This window comes from Rhinolophus sinicus, chromosome 4 (genome assembly GCF_057876585.1).
Source record: "Rhinolophus sinicus isolate RSI-liver-muscle chromosome 4, RSI-T2T, whole genome shotgun sequence".
NCBI lineage: Eukaryota > Metazoa > Chordata > Mammalia > Chiroptera > Rhinolophidae > Rhinolophus > Rhinolophus sinicus.
This window is the reverse complement of record NC_142504.1, coordinates 16576705-16595749: the sequence shown is the minus strand read 5'-3', so window position 1 is coordinate 16595749 and position 19045 is coordinate 16576705. Positions and strand designations below refer to the sequence as shown.

General features: G+C 41.6%; 1 protein-coding gene across 8 annotated transcripts in view; it reads left to right on the top strand.

The window, feature by feature from the left end:
* The window catches only part of PALS2 (protein associated with LIN7 2, MAGUK p55 family member), a 126664-nt gene that overhangs the window by 20389 nt on the left and 87230 nt on the right, over window positions 1–19045 (top strand). For 2 of the 8 annotated variants that reach the window (XM_074340871.2, XM_074340872.2), the window contains exon 1: window positions 2643–2779. The exons of 1 other annotated variant lie outside the window; for it this stretch is intronic. The gene's annotated coding sequence lies outside the window, so the exon portion shown is untranslated. Of the gene's footprint in view, window positions 1–2519; window positions 2780–3218; window positions 3452–19045 lie in introns of those variants that run through there. 5 more of the 8 variants (XM_019726112.3, XM_074340873.2, XM_074340874.2 and 2 more) reach the window with 4 other exon arrangements.

Below are 19045 nucleotides of genomic sequence, written 5' to 3'. Positions count from 1 at the left end.
TTTGTAACAGGTATGGGAAATGGATGGGTGGTGTCTCAGAAATGATGACCTCTCAGAAAGATGGGCTGGCAAGCAATGATGAGAGTCCCAATGTTCCTGTTAGACCACTTTAAATTTATTCTGGCATGTCCCATCTTTAAAGTTTAGAGGAAGGGTGGAATGTCATCAAGTGACACTATTATTTGTAAAAAGAAGTAGTGTTTTATAATATAACCTGTATATGGGTATTTGATAAAATATAGACACTGCAAGGAACACTTCACCGGCCAGAGCACCCTGAAGAGAAGCAATTGAAGACAGTTGTGATTTTGTTCAAATCATTTGGCTCTGAGGATGAGGCCGAGTCTTACAACCATGATAAGCCTCCAGCTAATAGCCGCTGTCATTTTTTGGAGAACAGACTTGGAACTGTAAATGAAAGATAATTGTTCCTATAGTCCTGCTCCCAAATGCTGTGTCCCTGGCACAGGAATATGGGAGCTGGCAGGGCTGGTCCTAGCTATAAGTCAGGGAGGTCTACATGTTGTGATTTGAGGGGCCAAGACTCTTCTACCTCTCCCTCCCCTAAACTTCCTCAGTTAACTTCATCCTATTTGCAAGGTATGGGGGTAGGAGATTAGGACCTTGTTTCCAGAAGACCCTTGAGAAAATAAAAGTCCACTATAAAGGGTTAGGAACACACCCACTCTCCCTCAGGGTACTAGCTGTGTAGGAGGGGCCTGCAGTGAGGTTGGGAGTCAGAAGAGAATACAAGTTCACAGGCCTGAGCGAGGTTCAGCAGGAATGAGCCACTGGGTATCCTGTGGAAAGCAAATGGGCCTGGAAAACAAGGAGGAAAAAGAAGACCTGAAAGGTGTGCCGATTCTCTGAGAAGAGAAACCTCATTCTTCCACTCTGCCTCTGCCTTGCCTCACTCTTGGGCACACAGCCCACTCACTTCATTTTATCCAGCTGACCTGACTATGGGGGTGTGTACAACACGCGCCCAACCTTACTCTGTACCCCTTAGTACCGTTAGGTCTCCTTAAATGCTTCTAATTTCCCTTCCTTGGCTTTGTTGTTCCAGGAAAAGAGCTTCTAAATTAATACTGTACAAACTCCCCCTGAATGTTGGTTTGTAAAATTAATGATCCTAATGGAAAAGTAAACTAATCTTTGACGCTTGGTTGAGGCTAAGGAGAAAAATCACTGTTTTGGGGACTGGGCCTTCTTAATACACCTCATCCATAGTATTCGCTCCTTCCCTCCTGTGCTAACCACTCTCACAGAGAGGGGGGACAATATAGCTTGAAACTCCATCACTGAATCCAATGGGCCATGATGCAATCGCTCATTCTGCAGACATTTATCAAATGCCTGGTTTATGCAGGACTGTGCCTGCCACATGCCCATGAAAAGCCAGGAAAGGCTGCAGACTGGAGGTCACCTGATGTGATATTCCTCCCAGGTCAAGTGTTAACTTGCATTTTGTACCTGCACAATTTGAAAAGACTTCAGTAAACATTTTGTAAAATTTAAATAACATCCTCATAGTTTCTTCGAGTTTAGGAAGAAACAGCTTTTTGGAAACCCATCTCAGGTGCGAGGGTTCACAGAGATCTTTTTGGATTAGGTAGATGTTACAGGAATTCCAAGTTCTCTCATTGCCTTGCTGTGTTTTTCTAGCCAGAGCCTCTGCTGCACTGCATCGCTCCGTTCCTTTCAACTGAAAAATTAAATCTGCACTCCTGTCAAAATGTGCCATCTGCACACCGGACACTCATCACAGTTCACCATACTCTAGGCAGAGTCAAGGTGAAAGGATGGCACGGTCCCCCCTTCTGAGGTCTGGGAAGGCCAGATGTTTTGGAGTTGCTGAACAACTGGTGTCCTGGGAGTGTCCGGCAAAGCCGGCTCGGGGAGTTCGGGGCTATGAAAAGAGCCAGTGTCCGTCCATTTCCTCGGGTGTGAATCACCCTCCCTGGTTGGCTCTTTGGAAGAAGATTCATGAAGGACATCGTCAGCGCCGTAGAACCTGCCAAATATACATTAAAACCAGGAGGTCTGTGAAGGGGGAGAAAGGTGATTTCCCGGAGCCTTTTCTTCCAGCTATATTTATCCTTCGTGCCCCAAGACTGTGTTCTTTGAATGTAAACTCTTGGAAAGGGCAGGGAAGAGCCTCTATTATGCCCCCTGAAGTATCTTGCCCATCAGTAAACGCTGAATGACAGCGGCAATTTCGGCCCGGAAGACCGGGCGCGGATTGGGTCTGGCTGAGCTCCTCGCCGACGCGGTTCGCGGCCAGGACCCAGGAGCGCCCGGCGGAGGCCGCAGGCTGCGCAGTCAGGCCCGGGCGCCGGGGGCGCCGTCTGCGGACGCTCGGAGCGGGGCTCCACCTGGCCGCCGCGCCGCGGCTGGAGGGGCGGGGCCGGGCTTCCCGGAGGCGGTGGCGCCTCCTCGCGCCCGAGCGCGCGCTCCCCAGCGTCCGGCGCACGCGCGAGGCCGGGAGGGAGGGAGGGAGCGCGCCCCGGCGGCAGCGGCGGCGGCGGGAGAAGGAGAAGGAGAAGGAGGAGAAGGAGGAGGGCGGCTGGCCGCGCGCGCTGTGGCTGCGCGGGCGACCGGAGCCGAGGCGGAGTGGGGAGCGAGCGAGGGGCGGAGGGAGAGGGAGGCGGAGAGGACTGAGAGCCGCATTTCCAATTCCCAACTCCGAGCCCCGAGTTTGTAGATGGGGCTGCTCGGCGGCTCCTGCGGCTGAAGGAGAGCAGCGGCGGCGGCGCGGAGGCGGCCGAGGTGCGAGCCGGTGAGTTGCCTGGGGCCCCACGTCGCTCGGGTAACGGTCTGGCTGAGCGCCGGGGTCGGACGCGGGGCGCCCTGTTGCTGGTCGCCGCACGCCACGCGGGGACCGGGGCCCGCCCCGCCCCCTCCGCACCTGGGCTCGGGCGGGCGGGGGCCGGGGGCGGCGGGGGCGGGGAGGGCTGCTGGGCGCTCCCGGCCCAGCCCGCGCGGAGCCGGCGCCTTCGCCGGGCCCCTGGCTCCTGGGCTGCAGGCGGGCGGGCCGGAGCGCGGCAACGTGTCTGGCCCATGCTGCCGGCAGCCACGCCGCGCCGGCTCTCCCCACGCGCTCCCCGGCGCGGCGCGGCGCGGGCTCGGGCAGGGCGGGGGCTGGGGGCGCGGGGGCCGGCACCCTCTGCGGTGTGGAAGCATGAATGGGGAACCGCGCCGGGGCGGGAGTGGCCGTGACTGACACCTTTGGGGTCAGTCCGGAGAGGGGGCGATTCCGTCAGCGTCTTGCTGGCTCCCGAGCTCCGAGTTTTTGGGGGAGGAGGCTTTTTGCAACTACTGCTACTTCCGAGGCACGAGACTCCAGTTGTTTGGCCAAAGTGGTTGTGGGCCGAGCACACGCCACTCCGGAGGCGTTCGCTGCTGAGGCGGTGCTTTCCGATCCTGGGTCCATTTATCTGGAAGCTGGAAGGTGCTGGGGCTTTTTTTTTTTTGCTGGGTGAAGGGCCAGGAGGGAGTCAAATGAGGGATCATAACGTCGGTAGGATGACAAGATATGGATTGGTGGGTGGATATTTTTGCCAAAGGACTTTTTAACACTTTATTGGGAGTGAAGTCTCAGCCTCACCAGCTCCTGGGGTTACAGCTCCCGAAATTACATCCATTAAACTTCCATCATCTGGGGCATCATTTGTGGAAGGGTGTTGGGGGCAGGAGAGGAAGGGAACTGAAGGCTGATGGGGAAGCTCAGAAAATTCTCCGCATTACTTATAAACAGCCTGTTAAGGTCAAGCTAGCCACGTTTTACTCTTTCCTACACCTTTGGGGATTGTTGGGATTTTACTTTCTGCTTCCTGAATTGGTCTTCTTGCAATATGGCTCGGAACATTTGAGGTGCGTTAAAATGCTCTTCCATTGGAGTATGATTTAGCAGCCATTTCTTCCCGTGAAACCTTTCAAATGGTCGTTTGGAAACTTATGTACGTGGAATGTATTAGGCGAGATAACACACTGTTAGCAATGCGCAGGTCGTTGCGGTGCATTGGTATTAACTACGGACCTCACGGGAATTCTTGCTTATTTTAGGCATCTACTGTACAATTATGATAAGGCATCAGGCCTGATTTTAGTCATGTCTTCTGAGGCCTTATTACAGTAAACAAAGAACTTATTGGGTTTTGTCATTTTGAGGTCATTTGTATCTGAAATCTATCATATATTTAAATATATTTAAATATGTTTGCACAATGTGTTATTTTGAAGGTTCATGTTTATTTTAGACTAGGGTTACATAATATACGAATAGTAACACTTTTAATTGCTCTGTTGTGTCCTACGAGATTGCACACCAAATACCTTTATGAAAAAACATTCAGGGGTGCGTGTGTGTGTGTGTGTGTGTGTGTGTCTGTGTGTCTGTGTCCGTCCATGTGTCCTTAAAGTGATGACACCAAATTCCTTTTCCACTTGGAATTTCAAAATGATTTTATTTTTACATTCTAGATTAAATAAACACTGGAAAAATTAAGGTCCTTAAGTAAGTCTGATAGCTCTAAATAAGACAATCATTTTTTGCTGTTCTCTAGGCCAACTGTTGGATTTTAAAAAATGAATCATATTTTTCTTAAACACTTGAAGGAGCAGTTTGCTTTTTTCCTGACTATCATTTCAGGCTGAAATTGTTCTAGAAGACTACATAGCCTGCTTCTCACCCGCTCCTTTTCCTCCACTTTTTTAGCTTGGGATAACCAAGAAAATCATAATTACAAGATTCTGTATATGTTACCTTATTAAAAAGCTCTTTTTAAATTAAAGTTTATTTGCCATCCCTTTATATACTTTATTATTTAATAATGGATGGTTAGCAGAAGATAAGCGATATTTTAATTAAACGTCTTTCACGGTTTTGACATCCAAGCTTTATTAAAAGTAATGTCTGCAAATTTTTGCTGAGAGTTGCAAATAATACAGGGTTAGTGCTAGTCAAAGGCTTTCTAATTGTAAAAACACTAAGAAAATAAATATCAAAAGAGGCAAGAGGACCCATTTGTACTTTTGACGTCACTTACTTTATTATAAATTTTTTAGTTCTAGGCAGTTTTTGAAAAACAGCAGTTTGCAAAATAGACATTAGGTAATAATTTTCTTTTCCAAGATGATTTGTTTGGTAAGTGACTAAATTTATATCTGAACTACTTCAAGTGGCTGTAGTTAACTTGCAGGGGATGTGCTGTTATTTATTTGAGGACCGATGAACACCTGACCATTAGATAAAACAAATACTGGACTGTTTGAGGATATTGTTATTCCTAAAAATAAATAAACAGAAAAATTATGCTAGTTTTCTTTTGCCTGTAACTTCCTTCCAAAAACAGTTTTTACATTTATGAATATTATAAGAGCAGATAAGCGTACGGCATCTCTTTACTGATATGGTATTAGTACTGAATTAAAGGTTTCATGTCTTCGTTGAGGGGAGCAGGTTCTGCTTAGGGTATTTTTGGTCAGTCTCACAGAAGCTGCAACTCCTCCTGTTATTTGTATGTGACCACTTGGGGGAGACTTTACAATTTAGGTAGACCATAGCCCTTTCTCACACACACTGGCTGCTAATCATCCCTGGGCGTTTTGCCAAACTGCTGGAAATGTGTTGAGGACGCACTTAGAATCAAGTCTTGATCAAGGTGTGTAATGACTTATTTCTTCAGCTCACACCACTCTCACAAAGTACCTCCCTTTATAGATTGTGTTAATAACAGTCTACTTTTTGGTCTACCGTTAAGTGGGCTAACTAAATATCTAACATAGTGAAAGATGAGATTCATGAATACATTAGAGTTTTCAAAGATCTAACTTTACTGACATAAATTGTAGAAGCACTGTAGTTTTAATTACTTGATTAGTGTACACAGATATTAGTTGTCTGAAAAGATCCAGAGAGAACATCGCTGTTCTGTGAGATAACTATATCCAAACCTCTTTAAGCTGATTCATCTCCTGTTTTGAAAAGCTTTCACAGGAGGAGATATTGAAGCATCCCTTGTACCTAATTTCACCACATAGGAGTTCTTCCTTTGTATCATAGTAGTAATAGAGATAAGATTAAAACTCACAACTATGGTGACTGTTAAGCTGTGACTATTCTTAGGAGGTACAATAAAGTCAGAAGTCGGGTTTACACTTTTTCTCTTCTGACAGTGTTTAACCATGTTAGTATCCAATTCAATAACAGTGAACTCAAGTAACAAAGAATGTTATGTTCACAGTAGCTTAGAACTTAAGTTTTTTGTTCTTAACTAAGACCTTTGTACAGTCTTGATCATAGTACATTCATTCATAGTGTAATAAACAGGATAGAATTTAGAGTAGTTTCTACCATCCTAGGTTTTTCTTTCCTTTAAGATGGTTTTGCTTTTGTCATAAAACTCTTTTTAAAAAAGTTCTCATAGTGCACCAGAAGAGATATTTGCTGCTTAGGAAATGTTCGTTCCTGGCTAACCTCAGGATTGTGTCAAATACTTGAGGATGGTAGTTTCTAAAGGTCTGTGTGTGAAAGTTATCACTGATGCAAGGCAAAATGAGAATCAAAGGTGAAAATATGAAGCTTGTCATAAAGCTCAAGTTATTTCCAAGTCCTTCTCACTGTGTGCTACTGGTTCTTATACATGATCTGATCCCTGCTTACTTCAACAATGTACACCTTTTCCTCTTAGGTCTATTACTCCTTTACCGCTTCTTTAATATTCCCATTGTTCACTATAGCCCATCCACACTGCCCTTTCTTTTTGTGCCTCAGAAATGTCATGGCTTTTCCCCAACTAAGTACTGTTCCCTTTGCCTGGAATTCTCTTCCTAAAACATTACCTGACTGGTCATCATTTCAGGTTTCAGTTCAAATACAACCTTTTCAGACAAGCAGTGTTGTCTAATCACCCTTTCAGAATCATACTATCCTCATTTCCCTCTATCCCATTACCTTAAAATTTTTTTTTTTCCTGCAAACTGTTTATTACTGACTGAAATTATATTTTTATTTTATTATCTGTATACTCTCACTAGAATGTAAGCCCCATGAAAAGAGTGATTTTATCTCTTTTATTTAATACTATATTTCAAGGACTTAGACCTGTTCCTGGCATACAGCTGTCATTAAATATTTCTTTTTTTAAAAATCTGAGGTTCTATGCTTGCGGAGGTTTTAGTGTTAAAAATGTCCCTTTATGAGGGTTCCAGTCAAGATGGTGGAGTAGGTAAATGCGATGCTTGCCTCTTCCCAGGGCCACATCAAAATTACATCTACATTACAGAAAAATCAACCTGGAGAACCCTCTGAAAACTAGCTGAATAAAGTCCTATAACTAAGGATACAAAGAAGAAATCCCATTGAGACTAGTCAGAGGGGTGGAGACACAAAATGGTCTGGCCTCCACACCCACATGTGGTAGTTGAGAATTGGAAGGGATATCTCAGCTGCAGAGGTCCCCGCTGAGTAATGAAGGGTTCCAGCCCCACACTGGGCTCCCCAGCCCAGAGCACCAGTGCTGGGAAGGACCCCCCACAACATCTAGTTGTGAAAATAAGTGGGGCTTCCGTTCATCCGGGCGAGATGGAAAGCTGCTGGAAAGCCAGACTTCCTCTTAAAGGGTCCATGCACACACTTGCTCACAGGCACGCACCCTGGGCTCTGGTGGGACAACAGCATGGTGGGTGGGCACCAGAGACATCAAGGGAGAGACTGAGTTATGTGGCTTCAGGACACAGGCTGGAGGGACAGCCACCATTGTCCATGTGTTGAGCCCTCCTCCCACATGGCCAAATCTGAATCTGCATTAGCCTGGTAAACACCACTTGCTCCACCCCAATGGCTCCCTGTGACCCCACTCCACCCAACTTAAGCACCTGCACACCAGAGGCTCTCTTGGAAGCGGTGGGCAGCCAGCCTCGGCCTGCGCACCTCCAGAGGCTCTTTAAGCTGTAGGCAGCCATCCTTGCCTCACACTGCAGTCTTAAAAACTCTTAAAGGTCTACAGGCCCCAAACAGGTGGTGGTTGGCCTCAGTGTGGCGTGTGTCTCTTACTGAGTGGTCCCAGGCTTGGCACTGGTGCCAAAGCTAAATTAACTTGGTGAACACCACTCGCTCCACCATGATGACCCCTCCTCACCCAACTTGTGTAACACCTGAGACTCTTTCAGTGGCTGAGCTTTACAGATAGCCAGCAGGCCTCAGGGTCCCCTGTGCCTTTGGTTGAATGGCCCCAGGCCTGGTAATGGTGGCAGCTGGCTTAGGTTCACAGTGTGGCCTCTCTCGTGTCTCCCATGTGGCCCAGCACAGGCAGCTACAAACTGTGGATCACTTTGTAGCTTCTACCAGTTAGCCCCAGGCTGGTCACAGGCAGTGACTGACCTTGACCTGCATGGGAGCCCCTCCCAAGAGGTGTCAGAACCAACACACCCTATGGCTGGCTTCAGACCACAGCAGAGCACCACCCGATAAACTCCACAAGTGGTACATGAAGAGGGTGGTTCAGGCAGGCACCAAAGCCCACCGGGGTGAATCCTGCTCTGTGGGATCAGCCCCCACAGAGCAGCTCACACTCTTATCGTGATGGCCAGTCTTCATAGCTAGTCAGTCTGAGGATCAGTTTTACTCACTGATGTGTCAACGACAATCAAGGCTCAACTACAGCAAGAGGGCACACACAACCCACGTAAGGGACACTCCTGGAGTATCTGGACCAGGTGATCAGGGAGACTGTGCCACAGGGCCCCACAGAACACCTGCTACCTAAGGCCATTCTACTAAGAAGATATTTGCCAATGATACATCTGATAAGAGGTTAATATACAAAATTTTTTAAATATCTCATTCAAATTATCACCAGAAAACCCCAAATAACTGAATTCATAAATGAGCAGAGGACCTGAATAGACATTTCACCAAAGAGGACATACACATGGCCAATAGATGTATGAAAAGATGGTAAGTGTCACTAATTATAAGCAAAATGAAGATTAAAACCACAATGAGATACCACCTCACACCTGTCAGAATGGCTGTCATCAATAAATCAACAAACAACAAGTGCTGGTGAGGATATGGAGAAAAGGGAACTCTCGCACATTGTTGGTGTGATAGCAAATTGTTACAGACTCTATGGAAAATAGTATGGAGGTTCCTCAAAAAATTAAAAATACAACTACCTTATGACCCAGCAATTCCTCTTCTGGGTATTTATCTGAAGAACAAAACACTAATTTGAAAAGATATATGCATCCCTATGCTCATTGCAACACTATTTACAACAGCCATGATATGGAAGCAACCCTAGTGCCCATCAGTAGATGATTGGATAAAGAAGAGGTGGTATATATATATATAATATATACATACATACAATGGAATATTACTTGGCCATAAAAAATAATGAAATTTTATCATTGACGACATGGATGGACCTAGAGGGTCTTATGCTAAGTGAAGTAAGTCAGACAGAGAAAGACAAATATATGATTTCACTTATATGTGGAATCTAAAGAACAACATAAATGAACGAACAGACTCATAGATACAGAGAACAAACTGGTGGTTCCCAGATGGGAGGGGGTTTGGAGGACTAGTTGAAAAAGGTGAAGGGATTAAGAAGTGCAAATCGGTAGTATCTGTGTTTCCCCGAAAATAAGGCTTAGTTGGACCATCAGCTCTAATGCATCTTTTGGAGCGAAAATTAATACGAGACCCTGTATTATATCATATCATATCATACCATATCATATCATATATCATATAAGACCTGGTCTTATATTAAAAGAGGACCAGATCTTATATTAATTTTTGTTCCAAAAGACACATTAGAGCTGATGGTCTGGCTAGGTCTTATTTTTGGTATAAAATAGTCACAGGGATGTAAAGTACAGCATAGAGAATATAGTCAGTAATATAATAACTATGGTGCCAGCTGGGTAGTAGACTTATAGGGGGGATCACAGTGATTTAGAAAAGTTTGTTTTGAAATCACTGAGATTTCCATACACTTTGTATCCTTCAGAGCCTAGCACTTTTTAGCTACTTAGCCCGTAAGATTAAAGTGAAGGAAGTTAGCATATTAGCTTTTTACAGAGCCACTTCATAATTTTATGCTTTTGGAAATTTTTTGTAAAAAGTGATTCTGAATTTCACTTGATAGATGTACTTAGCATTTTATTACAATAAATGGTCAATAGAGCAGTTTTATACATTTTATTGTATATTAATTGAACTTTTATGGTTCCTTTGTTCTATAAAATATTGTTAGATCTTAGTTGAGTTCGATAAATGTTGTGAAAAGGTGGGAGAGGGCAGCTGAAGATGCATGGAACTTTTCCAGAAAAAATTGTGGAAAAGTGTGGGGGAAACAATACTCTGAGCAGATCAAGGGCCATATGCTTAGCAAAGGAAAAGTGAAGGGTGGGGATTAGTTTAGGGAAAGTCTGTGGCGGGGCCCAGAGGGGCTACATCTTGGGAGGAGTTTTAGCCTAGGAAAATGCTAAGCTGATTTACTGAATGCATACTTTGGGGATATATATATATACTTTTTGATATTTTTGTTCTGTAGGTTATTTTTATCATGAATTGACTCTAGTACAGAGGTTCTCCACCTAAGGGGACATCAGAATCCTTTAGAGTTATTCTATACCAAAAGATTCTAATTTAGTAGATCTGAGGCGGGGCTAGAGAATGTTTCTATTTTTAAAATCCCCAAGAGCCAATATTTATAAAATAATGCATCCTATAAAATGTTCTCTTTAATAATCAAATCAGTCAGTATAGCTTTTAGAGTCCTATGCTGTTTGGATACCTCTAATCCTAGAACGTGGTCTGTCTCACCATGGCCTGTATGCATGCTTTAGCCAGATTGATACCTCTGCAGGCCATTTCCTAATCCTTTTCCATTGCTTTACCCACTTGTTTCCTCCTAGTAAGTGTTGAAACTTGCCTCCCCCAAGCTGTCATTGGCTGGCCTCATCCTCCATTTATCTTTTCAGTACAGGACAAATTATAACACAACACTTACATCCCTGGCATGTACAGATCCTGTGGTTTGTGTGTTTTCACTCATATGAGCCTAGCATGGGTGCCCGGTTTTACTGTTTGGAAGTGCTTTTCCTCTCGATACCAAGGACTTAGCGCTTAGTCATAATTGGCTTAGTATTGATAATGGCATCACCAATATCATTGAATGCTTACTATGTTTTAGGAACTGTGCTAGTAAATGTTCTCCACACATTGTCTCATTTGCTCATCAACAGAGTTTTTAAATGAAAGTAAAACCCTTATATGCCTGTTTTGATTTCCTGGGGCAGGTGTAACACATCGCCACAAACTTGGTGGCTTAGAACAAAAGAAATTCACTCTGAGGTCAGACATGTCAAATTAATATTATTGGGCCAAAATCAGGGTGTCAGCAGGGCTGTCTCCCTCGGAAGGCCAGAGAGGAGACTCTTCTCCGTGGCGCTCCCACGGTTCTGTAGCTGCCATCTGTACTTCGCTTGTGGTTGCGTCACTCAGGTCTTCAAAAGCTGGATTGATTACAAATCATTCTGCGCTCCTTATTTCATCGCCTCTGTGTGTGTGTGTGTGTGTGTGTGTGTGTGTGTGTGTGTGTGTGCATGCGTGCGATCTCCCTTTGCTCTCCCTTATGAAGACACATGATGGCATTTAGGGCATATCTGATGATCCAGGATAATCTCCCTTTCACAGGATCCTTAACTTAATCACATCTGCAAAGACCGTTTTTCCATAAGAGAACATTCGCAGGTACTAGGGACTAAGACATGATATCTTTTGATTGTCGTTTAGGGACCATTGTTCAGCCTACCACAGTGATAATTCAGATGGTCCAGAAAATGAGAGTAAAGTCTTTGCCCCATCCTCATTCCTCTCTCTGTAAGTCGGTGTTTCTTAGCCAAGGACAGTTTTGCTGCCTTCGCCTCACTCCCCAGGGACATCTGTCTGTCCTAACTGGGAGGGTGTTGCTCTTGGCATCCATCAGACAGAGGCCCAGGATGCTGCGCACAATGCACAGGGTAGGCCCCCCAACAAAGGCTTATCCAGCCCAAAATGTCATAGAGGTGAGGTTGAGAAACACCGTCCGAAAGGTCAGTACTATTGCCAGTAGTTTCTTGTATATCATTCCTGGCAAAAATTTTATACCTATATGCACACATATGAGTAAAACCCTTTAATCTGATTTGATTATGACTGATGGTAGTTTTTTGGTTGATTGAAAGTTGATTTAAATGAGTCATAAAAAATGATTCACACGTACCTTAAATAAGGTACACACTTATACTTAAAAATTATATATATTCATTTGCCAGTCTTTTCTTTGACTATGCATCTATTGCCTGGAGGTTTGGGTCAACAGTAGGTAAACTAGTGCATTGTCACCCGTTCCTAACTTTGGAGCAAGAACTTAAAAGCTTGTGAAGGAATCTGAGTGTAGGATCCTTGTAGTGTTTTGTGACTCCTCAATTATTTATCATTGTCTTGCTCATACTTAATTATACAGTAATTTGGTTTTTTGTTTTTTTGTTTTGTCACTTGCTTTCTTTGGGTCTTTTCAAAGCATTCAACTTGGTTTTCACATAAAAACAATATAACTCCCATGATCTTGTATCAAATACAGTTGTGTGTGTGTGTGTGTGTGTGTGTGTGTGTGTGTGTGTAAAGAAATCCTATTTTGTACAAAAAATAATGACTCTCTAAGATAATGGAACAACTACCCCCAGTTGCAGCTCATTTGAATAGCTTTTAATCTGGTGATATAATAAGAACTAATGTCACAGCTGCTTCCAAACTTTTGGGAGTTTTAGAAATTTTTGTTTTAATACAATAACGATGGAGTTTATAAATTATAGGATCATACTGTAAATACTTTATTGCTATTACCGACTTAATGCTTAAATTACTTTTCTGCTAATGGAAACATTGGCTTTTCATTAACTATATTAAAGATTACCTGCAATTTTGCTTACTAGCAAAGTGTTTTCACTGCTTCTGATATAGTTAAATCATGCAACTCCTTGAAATTAGGTACTTTATTTCATTTTATTTATTATTTTCTTACTCATCATGGCAGAAGAGTTAGAGATGTGGGTTGTAATCCCAGTTTTTCTAACTCCCAGCTCTTTGTTCAGGACGCGTAGGTGTGTGTGGTACAAACAGTAAGCTTGCTGCAGCCCAATGTGTCGGTGTTACTATTGAACTCAGGATACCTCATCTCTAAAACGGGGGTTGTCATATTTACTTTATAGCATTGGTGTAAGACTTTAATTGGATAATATAAGTAGTGTCTAGCAGAGAGTCTGGTACGTTCTAAGCATTCAGTAAATGTCAGCATTCTTTCCTTCTCTTACTGTCTGGTACAGTGTTATATGTAGAGCGAATAATATTTGTTGAGTGAATGTGTTTTCAGTTGATTTTGCTTGATTCATAACTTTCGTATTTTTCTTTTCAGTATAAGAGCTATGTGTCATTTAGTAAATATTTTTTAAAAGAACTTTGCTTTTAAAGTAGTCCAATAAATGATGTGCTGTTGACTAATGTTAATAAGTTTTATTTTTACATGACATTTCAGTGTGTTTACAAAGGCAAATTAAATATTGGGTGATGACTATGTGACCTCAAAGATTCCTTCCAACATAATCTAAAGATTTTATAAAATTCGCACAACCCTGAATTTTTCTCCTGCTTTCCCCTTAAAAGTCCACAAAAGTAAGTAGTGTTTGATAAGGTAGCATTTTATTTTGAATGAAAAAAAAATGACCATACTTACATATGTTTATAATGGTTCATTATCACATGATAGGGCTTCTTTACTGTTTTGAATTAATGTAGTTGTCTTCAAGTGTATTTGTCTTTTTAGTTTACCTAGAATATGTATGCCTGTATACATATAATACAGTGTTTTATGGAAAATTTAGCTTTACATAAATAAAATTATTTGCCTTTTTATTCATCTATTAAATGTCCTTCTCTTTGGGACTTTAGTATAAGAAACTTGGGTAATAGCTAAGTAAAATAAATTTAATGCATTGAAATTGCTTATTTTAGAAATTAAACGATGGTCATGCATATTTTTATGTAAGTTGATTCAAATGTTTTTCATTTTCTTTTCAAAACTAGTAATCTTTTGGAATGGGGGGATAAATGAAAAAAATTTCAGCCACGTTTTGAAGAAGGTGGGACACCTTGTGAGGCACACAGGCCCTGGTCATCCTTAGTGTTGGGGTCTCGAAGACTCCAAGGTAGAGAAATTGTCCCTGAAGGAATTTAAAATGTTATGGGGGAGAGAAGGTTAAGTAGCCTAAGATTGTGAATGGACCCTTAAAAATCCTTATAAACTTTTAATGTTCACCCAATTAAAACATTAAATACAATGTGTCAAACAGATTATCAGTGACATTTTATGCAATTCAATTTGGAAATGCCAGGTACTCTACAGTTAATTTCCATTTACCACTACTTTGTTGAAAGAAACTTTTCAGTATTCCCAGTCTGGGGGTGGGAGGGTGAATACTCATAAATCCTAAGAAGCATTTGTTAGGGTGTCTTACTCAGAGCCTTTCTTATTTTCACTTACAAGTTACTAACTCCAACTTCTGGTTCCAACGGTTCTAGAGATAGGATAACGTGGATGTTTGAGATTTTTGAAAAATAAGCTTTTAGTAACCTTGATTTAACTCACTTCGTTTGCTGTCGCTGAGTGGGTAGTTATAGTTATTCTCCACCCAGGATGATTCGATGCCAGTACTCATCAGAACATGACATAATGGAACCCTGACTTGGCTGTCTGTCCTTCTCATCTCCTTAGTCTCCTTCCCAACTGACTGCTTTTAGATCAAAGGCTGGACATTTGTTTTGTGTCTGCGTCTCAGAGTGCACTGCAAATATCTTCTCCTACTCTGCTATCTCTTTATTTCCCTTCTTTTTTAATCTTCCCTTCTTTTATATGCAGTTTCCTCTTTCCCAAAATATCTCCAAAAAGAGCAACTTAGAATTTGTTACTCGAGTAGAAATTTTCACCAAAAATAAATGTGTGTATATGTGTATACCAGAATTTCACATAATAAAAAAGATTATTTTACGTAGTTTTTTGAGGAAAGAAACTGTCTTTGTAGTCCCTCAGCCAAGCATTGTCCCATGGTGGTAGGCTGTGCTTAATATTTATTATTCAACAAATTAGGAAGCAACACAGATTAGCATATAAATAGCGTTTTATCATGTGCAGCAGACTGTACATTCAGAAAGAGTTTAGGAAAAAAAAATTCTCATCTGTAGGGAGGGACTCACCATTCATTGAATTAATTTTGAGATGAGTCTTAAGATCCCTTTTAGCTCTAAAATTTTGACTCTAAAAAAGCAAGCAGAAGGCCATAAATTGATTAGATATTGAATAGCCAAGAAAAAAGAATATTGTTTGGTGGGGGTAACATGAGTGAAGGCATTCAGGTGGGAATGAGATGTGTGGTTTGGTTGTGCGTAAGTGTAAAAAGATCAGTGTGGTTACAACAGAGTTTAATTAGAGAATAGAAGAATTATGTTGAATAGATGGAAAGCTAGATTTTAAAAAGAGAAATTTGGCCCAAAATGTCAGTAGTGCCAAGACTGAGAAACCCGGGGATACAGAGTAGGCAAGTTCTCCCCACTCTGTCATCACCCAGGGCAATTTTAGAGACCTGGGTCAGTTTGTTACTTCCTTTTCTCTAGGCTTTACCAGATACTGTCCTTCTGTTAATACACTTTCTTGCAACAGCTTACAATATGCTTGAGTGTCACTGTTTTCTTGATTATGTTATTATCCTAAGGGTATATCTTGGACACTTTGCTTAGACAAATATTTCCAAAGACTTCTACCTATCTTCTCTTGGAGTGGCTTTTTTCTACTAAGTTTATGTATCATGTGTTTCCTTTTACTAATTAAATTCTTGAGGAATCACCCTATTTGCAAATTTTGTGGGCCTCTTGATGTGCTTTCTTACGTACTTTTGTAAGAAGACTTTTCTTGTGCTTCAACTCACAGGTCTAGGTTGACCTAGTTCTTGAGTCAGATTTTTTCTGATAGTGTTTTTTGTAGTTTTTTTAATGCAAGAATTGTTTTGACAGTATTTGAATCTGTTCTAATCTTTCTATATACAAGAAATTTATTTAAATAAAATGCTTAACAAAGACCACATAATAGTTCTTTTTTAAGAATAATTTTATTCTCTTATCAATAAAGATTGCCCTATGTATAACAGCTACATACAAAAGGGTTTATAATGGTTGCATAATAAGTGAAAAACATTGAAATTCTAGAATGATACAAGGAATGCAAGGATTTTTGTTTGGTTTTATTGTTACACTAAACAGCAAAATAACTCACTGAAATATTAAGATAAAAATTGAATTAATATATCAATAATGGAAAAAGGGAGATATTTTCAAAGAACTAGTTTATTTTTTGTTCACCCTAAGTTTGATGTTGATCTAAATATATTAGCCATTTAGTAAAATATAAGTGTAGTATGCCTGTGTATACTAGCTATTCTATGTACCATAAAGGAACAGGGAGGGAAAGCAAAAATGTAGAGGAAACTATTACATACTAGTCAGGATGGTGACCCCAAATTGTACACATGCACGTGTGTGTGTGAGTGTGTGTGTATGTGTGTGTGTGTGTTGACAATTTGTCATCTTTGAAAAGCAAAGTTCTGGGATAGGTGTAGGTTTTCTTTTTAATAATTATTTCCTGTCTGCTTAGTACACATCAATTATATCGTAATCTCCGATTTTCATGTGTGCAAGTGTTTCATCTGTTGGCCTTCCATCAGTCTAAAACCCATCTGCCTCACTGATCTAATTGTTAACAATTAACAGGCTTTCATTAGTTTACTAAGTGGTATATTATTGAACTGCACCCCAGAACCATCCTACCTCACCACTTCAAATGTGTCCATGGTTATTGTTTTGAGTCTGGAGTCCTTCCTTGGACTCTGCCAGCCATGGAGAGCGTTGGGGCTGCAGCTGCTGCCCCCCAAAAGAGGTGCCAGGTGCTCCCTGCATGAGCACACAGCCAGCAGCAGGAAGCTTGTTCTAATTCTGAAGGTATTTTAACTAAGACATATTTAAGTGTTTGAAGTGACTGCTTTTCTGAGTCTAGGAATTACAGGGTAATCAAGTAAACTTCTGTCCTTGGTGCGCTGAACAAACCATTTGCCTGCAGGTTTGGTCATTGCATTGACCGATGAGCAGAACGGCTTTCTCCTGAATTACTTATGCACATTTATTTCTAATCAAAATTTTAAATCTTACTGTTACACAGTAAACAGAGTTAAAATAGTACATAAGAACTAATGTACAATGACAATTTAAAATTTCTGTTCCCAGTCTTAACTTACAGAGTTGATCATTGGTAACAGTTTCGGATTTAAGTAAAGTATTTCCCAACAATTCGCAATTGCCAGTTTTGGCAGTACTGTACTCCATCATTTGGGATTGTCCTGAACACTACTTAAAATGTAGTGCCCTGTTCTCTACCACAGCCATTGGGACATCAAAAATGTCCTCATACATTTCCAGATGCTTCTTGGGGAGGGGGTGGTACTTACCCTGGGTGAGAGTATTGTAAATTTTAAATTATACTACATGTCTTAAAAAAGTGCCTATTTTTTAACTTGATAGAATAATTTGATTCTGCTGTTAAAAAAAAAAAAAAATAAGCACACATGCACTTCTTAAGGGAGGCCCAGAGAAAAGCCACTGGAAAGAACTGCGCTTATCTCTGATGGCTTAGATTATACTGTTTATTCAATCTTATCTGCTTTCCTTTATGACAGTATTACTTTCTTGTGTTCTCAGTGACCTGTCTTTTTTTTTTTTTCCCTTGAGTGTTTTTTGTGATTTTTGAATTGTGAGCTCATGCTTGGCTGAGTTTTATTCAGGGGACCCTGTGCCACCTGGTTAGCGGGCACATTCCTCCAGGGAAGATTTCCTAAGGCTTTTCTTTGGCACCTTTGTCATTTCTCTGCTTGGGGTTTCCTGAATTAGGTAGGTATATTGGGACCCCGAATCCTCGAGAGTAGGCTGTGTACACATTCTCAGGTGACAGTTCCCCTTAATATGGAGTCCAAGCCGAGACAGACTAATTTCCTTGTTGTCTTCCTCTGCCAACAGGCACCTCTTTGCCCGGCCACTCTTTCACAAGGGGGTTCGTTCCATAAGGTCCCAACTTTATATGGAGGGATCTAAATTGTAATTCTCCATCTTGACCAGACCCTAAAGCCTGAACTTGGCCTGAGCTTGTATGTACTCAAATCTGTACCTACAGCAGATACAGCTTCAGCATCTGCTTTTACCAGTTTGTTTTTATCCTCTTCATGTTGGCCTGTGGGGGTTTTCTGGGGACTTGTTTTTGTATTTGAGAAGATGTTTTTGATATTCTAGTTAGCATTGCTAGCTATTTTGTGAGAAAATTACTTTCAGATTATCAAGTCTATCATTCATCTGCTTTCTAACTTCTAAGAATTTCCTAAAGTTTCTGGTTTGCTAATCTTTGTCTCTTTCATTTCTCTCCCACCTTACCTCCAGTATTATTGGCATTTTATTCTCTTTAAAAAGTATCTTTTCTGTTATTTCAGGAGGTAGGAAATGTCGGCATGTGTGCTCAGTCTTCCATTTTGTGTAGAAGCTTGTCTAATAGTTTTTAGGTCTGAGCCCATTTGGGCTAACTGACCTGATGAAAAGTAAATCTCTGTAAATGCTTTCTCATTTAACTGGGATTTTTATGTTCGAAACTAAAGAGCATAATCTTTGGTTATAAAGAGGTGAAAGGGCAGGGATGGAAGATGGAGTTCAGACCAGTAACTGCAGTTGAGCGAGGCCTCTCTCTGTGCAGGGTAGGCAGCAGGGTGGGGGGTCTTACAGTGAAGTCTAAACATATAGGGCAGATCACATTACAATGGTGAAGTACCACGATTTTAAAAATTACATGCATTGAGTATTAATGTCAGTATTTCTGGCATAATAGTAAGAGTTAGAGGTCAAAGA